This window comes from Panicum hallii, chromosome 7 (genome assembly GCF_002211085.1).
Source record: "Panicum hallii strain FIL2 chromosome 7, PHallii_v3.1, whole genome shotgun sequence".
NCBI classification, from domain to species: Eukaryota; Viridiplantae; Streptophyta; class Magnoliopsida; order Poales; family Poaceae; genus Panicum; species Panicum hallii.
This window is the reverse complement of record NC_038048.1, coordinates 15,864,630-15,871,912: the sequence shown is the minus strand read 5'-3', so window position 1 is coordinate 15,871,912 and position 7,283 is coordinate 15,864,630. Positions and strand designations below refer to the sequence as shown.

The 7,283-nt window shown below is 45.1% G+C and overlaps 2 non-coding genes across 2 annotated transcripts; both read left to right on the top strand.

The window, feature by feature from the left end:
* The first annotated feature begins 695 nt into the window (after positions 1 to 695).
* On the top strand, positions 696 to 802 carry LOC112901803. Its single transcript, XR_003230381.1, has one exon. It is a non-coding gene; the product is annotated as a small nucleolar RNA R71 (small nucleolar RNA).
* Positions 803 to 5,028: 4,226 nt separating this feature from the next.
* On the top strand, positions 5,029 to 5,135 carry LOC112901802. The gene has a single exon (XR_003230380.1). It is a non-coding gene; the product is annotated as a small nucleolar RNA R71 (small nucleolar RNA).
* The last annotated feature ends 2,148 nt before the right edge of the window (positions 5,136 to 7,283 follow it).

The following is a 7,283-nucleotide window of genomic DNA, read 5'->3' as shown; positions in this document are numbered from 1 at the left end:
TGGAATCATCCGCAGGAACAGCAGCAGCAATTTGTGCAAGTTGAGTTTTGATTATTTTATTAAAACTTAATTGGTTTTTCAAAGCAGAAGATAAAGCTTCAATTTTTATGTTTATGCTTTCCAAGGTTTTATAATTGGCCAAAAGCTTTTTGTTTAAAGATTCATTAATTTTAGTTTGGCCAATTCCAAGATCTTTCAAGGAGGGTTGGTTTGAATTGAAATTGGAGTTGTAATTGTTACCTCCTTGATAAGGTGGGCGTGATTGGCTCCACCCTTGACCTCCCTATGGACGGAACCTGTTGTTGTTGTTAATGAAGGTAGCGCCTTCACGGGTTTCGGGGCAGTCATTCCCCAAGTGTCCACCATTTCCGCAGACCTCGCACATGGAGTGCGAGTCAATGGCTTGGACAGAATTGTACATCTGTTTCTTGATCTCCGCCCTCTCGTCCAGTTTCCTGAGTAGGAGGTCTACTTTTGCAGAGAGCATGTCCGCCTCCTTGATAGTATGCTTGCCTTTTGAACGGTGTTGGAGGCGTTCTTCGCTCCACCCTTGGTTGGAGACCATCTTCTTGACCAGCGCTGTAGCTTTAGCGATGGTGAGGTTGAGGAAGGCTCCTCCAGCACTAGCGTTGATGTGGGCTCTTGATGTAGGAGTCAGCCCATTGTAGAAGCTTTAGAGGACGAGCCATTCATTCATCCCATGATGAGGAAAGGCGAGGGTGTATTCTTGCAGCCTCTCCCAAGCTTCAGGGATTGACTCCATCCCTATCTATTGGAAACTTGAAATTTACCTGTGCAGGGTGTTGGTTTTGCTCAGCGGGAAGAACTTTGCGAGGAACACTGTGGAACATTTGTTCCACGTGTTGATGGCTTCCTTGTCCTTGTAGAACCACTATTTCACCTTTCCCATGAGGGAGAAGAGAAACAGATGGAGTCTGATGGTGTCACCTGTGACTCCTCTGATGATGATGGTCTCGCAGAGCTTAAGGAAGTTCTGCAAATGAGCATTTGCATCCTTGTTTGGCTTGCCGCAGAATGGGCTAGCCTGCACCATTTTTTATTAGACTCGATTTGAGTTCAAAGTTACGTCCCCAACATCAGTGTTGGGTCCCGTGGCCACGTTGGTGGCTGAGGGGACGGAGAAGTCACGAAGAGTCTTTTCAGCTATAACGGTTGATGGCCCTTGAATGACTGGTTCGGTTGCCGAGAGAATGATTTGAGGAGGGACGACGCGAGGTCGGACCCTTCTCATGAGCTTCTCTGAATTTTCAACGAAGTTTGTCGGCAAGGAGAAATCAGTCATACACTACCCTATTTTCATCCAATCAGGAGAAAACAAAAGCAACATTAGCCTGTATAAGCAATAGCTATTTCTTAAATATATTGCCAAGATCAATTATTAGTAAATCTTTTAATCAATGCCATCCCTGGCAACGGCGCCAAAAATGCTTCTTGGCATTTCTTAGCGTCATCACCATGATTGTTAGTCCTTAGCGATGGCACCAAGCCGTGGTGGTATGTCTTAACGATTACAGATTGGATCCGCAAGCGCACAGATATACCATTGTAGCATTTCATCCGGAGAGTATTTGGGTATCATTATTTATATTTTCCCATAGGATGGCATGAGTAAAAGACTTTACTAGGTACATGATCAGGATGATATGAATAAGATATAGACTATATTTCATACAGGGGTAAGTTATGATAAATGATAATGAATAAGGGCAATGTGACACACACACTCAAGCCAATCTCAAGATAAAGAATAACGAATAAACCAAAGGTTAGTGGGAGCATAGGCATACAAGAAAGTCCTAATAGCATCTATTCACAAAAGCAAGGGTTACACAAGATACATGGTTAGGGCTCAAAGCTAAGGCTCGGGTTATCGGGGAGAATGTGAAGCACCAGAGTACATGCAGTCCCATTACATCTTTCAGAACTCCTACACCATACCCGAATGTGGGGGACTACACTAACCACGGCAAAACTGTCGTAGCGGACGGACAAGGCTGTCACCACCTGCCGTCTTCCCCTACAACACCGTGGAGCATGGTCAGATCCAAAGAATCCCGCATACCCGAGCACCACGCTTGTGTATGAGGTCACTACCCTAGCGCCCCCGGGTATCCCATTTTTCGGATGGACAAGTAAAGCACTAAGGCAAGCCCACAGGCACATTGAACCGATAGCCTTACTTAGAACATCTAGCCTAACCACATATAAAGCATAAATTATTGGAGAACAAGACATGGTTTGATAAACTATCAAGATAGCATAGCAACCATGACTAAGCTTTGCATTATGAATAGAATATTGACAAGTCAAATACAAAGCCATTACCCAAGGCTGAGGATTGCTCAACAACCCTTAGGATTCGCTAAAGAGATGAACTAGCCTAGCTCCACTACCGTAAGGAGTACTAGTGACGAGAATGAGAGAGGGAGAGAGGCTCCAAGGTGTGGTGTGTGTGGAATGAGGGTGTGGAGGCCTCCTTTTATACTCTCCCGCCATCTCTTAGTAAGGAAACCTTAGCCACAACCTTGAGGAAATATAGGGGGTACTCCACCTCGAAATGCATCTTGCGGGGAACCCATCTGGGTTCGGCCGACCCCAGGTGGAGCTCCCCTAGCTCTACCTTCCTCTGGACGACTGACAGGTGGGCCCTAGTGCTGATCCTCGGCGATTCATGCCTTGGCGCGCACGTTTGCTCTAATTTGTCGGCCCTCGAATCCTGTGTGAGGCAGGGGATGATCTTCTGTGCATTGTGTGCTGTGTACTCTTTGTTTTGTCTTCTTATTTCAGACTTGTATCCCTGAAATGGCTAGATAGGCAATACAACTATGGAACTAGGTTAGTGATACAAATACGTGAGTAAGAGGCATGGTTTTCCTTTATTTGTGAGTATAGTTGATGGTCGGATTTCGCATTTAAGGACCGTCATCAACAAGTGGGGCTGGCTAGCCTAGGTGGGGCTGACCAAAAAATTTTGTTCTTTTTCATGCAATGCAATTAAATCAAAAGCTCAAAATTTAAATATGTACTTTGTGGAAATTTAAAGATGCCATGATGAAGTTGAAATAAACTATTAAAGGAAATAAACTTTCCTATATGCAAATGCAAGGGGTGGATAACTACCATGTTACCTCATGGCGAGGGCTTGAGTTTTGAGTCCTGAGTGGGACTCTCCACACCTTGGGTTTGGTTGTTGTCACCGGATGGAGTTTTCTTCGGTGATGATACTTTCTTTGTGGGCTTGCTTCTTTTGAACTCTTTCTTCTTGAGCTCAAGAAATTTCTTACACTGGATCCTTCGCTTCGCGTTCTGTTGGTCATGCACCTTGATTTCCTCTCGAATTCAAAGAATCTCCATGAATTCGTTGAGGGCTTCATGGGTGGGGTTGATGGCTTCTCCGGCTCTTTCACAGACTTCTTCTTGTTGAATGTCTTGACTTGGGAGCATTGTTCGAACTTCGGTGAGAAGGCGAATTTTTCTTTCTGCCCATTGATGTTGAGCTGAATTTCTCAAGCTCCCATATCAATGTGTGCATTTGCCGTGCTCAAGAACGGCCTTCCCAATATGAGAGGGGTCTTGGTGTCGACTTCCATGTTGAGAACGACAAAATCAACAGGGGTGAAGAAATTCCATATTTTCACTAGAATATTCTCAGCAATTCCTGTGGGTTAACGAACCGATTGGTCTGCTAGCTACAAACACATGGCAGTAGGAACAAGCTTATTCTAAACTACCTTTGGCATGATGCTGACGCTTGCTCCCAAATGACAAAGAGTGTGCTTAAAGTGTTGAGCTCCGATTGAACATGTGATGGTGGGGCATCCTGGGTCCTTCTTCTTCTCCAGGAGATGATCGAGTATAGCTACGCTACACTCTTCTGTAAGCTGCACGTGGAACCTGCATAGCACCAAGCAGCAGTATATGTCTTGCTTCCAAGGATATCCTTCAAATACTTGGCATACGTGGGAACCTGCATAGCACCAAGAAGCAATATATTGACATATAGCTTCTTAATTACCTCGACAAACTTGCCGAATTGCTCGTTGGCCACCGGCCTCCTTCTCCATTTTAGAAATGGTAAGGCGGTTGTATCTCGGTACTCTTGGGAAGTCCTTGGAACTTCCTCGTGTCTTCCTGAGTAGAAGTGGTATTGGACTCTTCAGCCTCCTCCTGCACTTCGTCTTCAGCATCGGCATCCCTGACATTTACGGTCTTGCGACATGTACCTGCATCTTGCGGATGGGGTGGATCCTGCTTGGACTTTCCAGTTTGTGTAGACACTGCATTCAGACTTTCCTTAGGGTTCGCCTCCGGTTGCCCGCATAGCTTTTCCTCATTATGGTTATGGTAAGACGCAGCCAGCTAAGCTACTTGAGTTTCTATCATTTTGTTGAAACACAGCTAGTTTTTAATAACAGAATTTAAGATCTCCATTTGAGCGGCTGGAGACTCCAAAATTTTATCATTAGCTTGAAACTTCTTACTAATATTATCAATTATTTGTTTCTAGCCGCACACTAAGTCCTTGAATGAGGGCTGGAAATTGTTATTAAAGTTGTTACCTTGTTGTTGGCTGAAGCGGAGGTTGGGCTTGGAATTCCAACCTTGCTGAGGACGGTAGCCTGAGTTATTTGGATTGTTGTTCCCAATGAAGTTCACGTCCTCTTGAGTCGATAGGTAGGTGTTGCCCGAGTGCCAAGTATTGCAACATGTCTCACATGTGATCCGAGACTCCATGATCTGGTTAACCTCCTGTGCGGAGATTCCAACTATTTTATAAGATCCTTCTTGGCTGATAGCATAACTACACTATCAATCTGGTGCACTCCTTTAGCGCGGGCTGGCTGCCTATCTCCCTTCCAACTCTGGTTGGAGGCAATCTTGTCAATGAGCGCCTTAGCTCTTGCAACATCCAGAGAGAGGAATGCTCCTCCTGCTGTTGCGTCTATGTGGTCTTGCGCTCACTGACTCAGGCCATGGAAGAAGTTCTGAATGATCAGCCACTCTTCCATGTCATGGTGTGGGCATGTTGCAATGTACTCCTGGAGACGTTCCCAGGCTTTCGGGATTATTTTATCCTAGAGTTGTTGGAAACTGGAAATCCTATTCCGAAGGGTCTTGGTTTTGCCCACCAAAAAGTACTTGGCCAAGAATGCATTAGAACAGGCATCCATGTGGTGAATGCATCCTTATTGGTGTAGAACCACGTCTTTGATTTCCCAAGTAGAGACAATGGGAATAGATGAAGTTGGACATTTCCCAGTGTAGTGCCTTTGGGGTTGATTGTGCTGCTCACTTCCAGGAAGTTCTGAAGATGAGCATTGGCATCCTCTTATGCCTTACCACAGAAAGGACTTGCTTGGACCATGTTGACAAGCCCAGACTTCAGCTCAAAGCCTTCATTGCCTTGGTCGGTATTCAATCCAGTAGGGATATGGCTGCTGGACGGGGCTAAGAACTAACGAAGTATCTTCTAAGCCATGGGTGATGAAGCTGGTGTTGTCGAACCTTTTGCCTAAGGTGAGCCTTTTGTGAGGTGGGACAATTCTCTATCGGACAAATCGCACAATTCTTTCTGGATTCAGGTTGAAGTTGTATAGTAGATCGAAACCAGTCATACACTGCTCTGCATATATCACAAAGACAAAGAGATCAATGGTAAGCCCGCTAAGATTAGCGGCGATAAATCAGTGATATCTTTAGCCAATTGCTTCCCTGGCAACAATGCCAGAAATGCTTGTTGGCATTTCTTATGACCAATAGGATATGTATTCCGTAAACGTACAGAATCCACCGATGTAGCACTTTACCTTGGAGTATTCCAGGGTATCGTAAATTTCCATAGGGAAGCACTATGGTCTCGAGAATATCGAAGAAGCGAATGATAAACTTTATTGGAAATATCAAATGACAAATATGGTGGGGGTAAGCCAGATATGATAAGATAGGATAAATGGCCAAGCGATGACCGTCTAACATAGGAGACTCTAAACCTTAGGGCAGTAAGCAGCTAGGAGGACAACGAGCGAGAAAGACTCCTAAAACACTCCTAAACTATCGAGCTAGCCTCACTAGACTAAACCTTGCTTCTAACTTGATATCGGGAACCTAGAGCTTACTTCAGTGGCTAGAGAGAGGAAGGACTGCAGAAAGGGGTGAGAGGGGAGTCCAATGGCAAACAGCAACTACTGCTATGAAAACACATGAATGTGGTGGACTACGAGAAACGGATAGGGCTGTCACCACTTGCCGACTACCACACTGTTCCGTGTGGTGGAACACACTTCTAGCTAACACTAAGCCAGACAAGACGTCTGTACTCGGTGTTAGGATTTCTCTTGAGGCCTTCAAGAGAAATCCCCTTCAACCTAAAAAACTAACTTGAGACCCTAGTCCAGGCGAGAAAACCTGCAAGGTAAGATCCCGATAAACAAGAGAGATAACAAAGGTCTAAGCTAGAGGAAAGAACTTCCGCACACAAGTTGGTTAACTTGGAAAGATAAATAAAGGCGGAAAGTAAAGCTGATTTGAAAAGATAAAGAACATAACTTATATTGATAACTTATCAAAGGGAAAGATACAAGAGCTATACCAGACTGCCGATGATGACTCCGGAATCCTGAGACAAGTTTGACTTGACTCTAACTCCCGGACTACTAAGCCTAACTCTAGAAAGTGAAAGAGAGAAGAGAACTTCTTGGTGTATGTTACGAGTGGGATGTGTTGGTCTATTTATACTACTTCAAGGTCGGTTCTTGCAGTGTAGCTTGTCTTGTAAGCAGGTAAGCGGTTAAGGTAACTTCCACACAAAGTTGAGCATGTGGCATTGTGGTGGGAGGCCGGCTGGCCTCTCCTAGGCCGGCTAGCCTCTCCCAGGCCGGCCGGCCTGGGATTTGTTCCACTTAGCACCGCCTTCCTCTGGATGTCTCTGATTTCTCCCTGGTGTCGGTGGCAGTTGGCATCTTAGGTGTTTGCCCGAATCTTGCATGCAAGTGGGCCCTCAAATCCATGGGTGCAGCCTTTCGGGTCTTTAGATCAAACCTACTTTAAGTGCATGGCTCAAGATCAAGGTAAGTGTATTTTTTTGCCCCTGGATCAGTGATGTGACAATCCGAGGGAGTGCCAGGCCGGCCGGCCTAGGATTTTCCCCATTTTACCTCAATTTTTGGACACTTGTTCCTGCATTTATAGCTCATCCAAAACATGTGGAACTTGACTAGTTCAAATAAATATGTATGCAACATAGTGCACAACTCTATTTATTC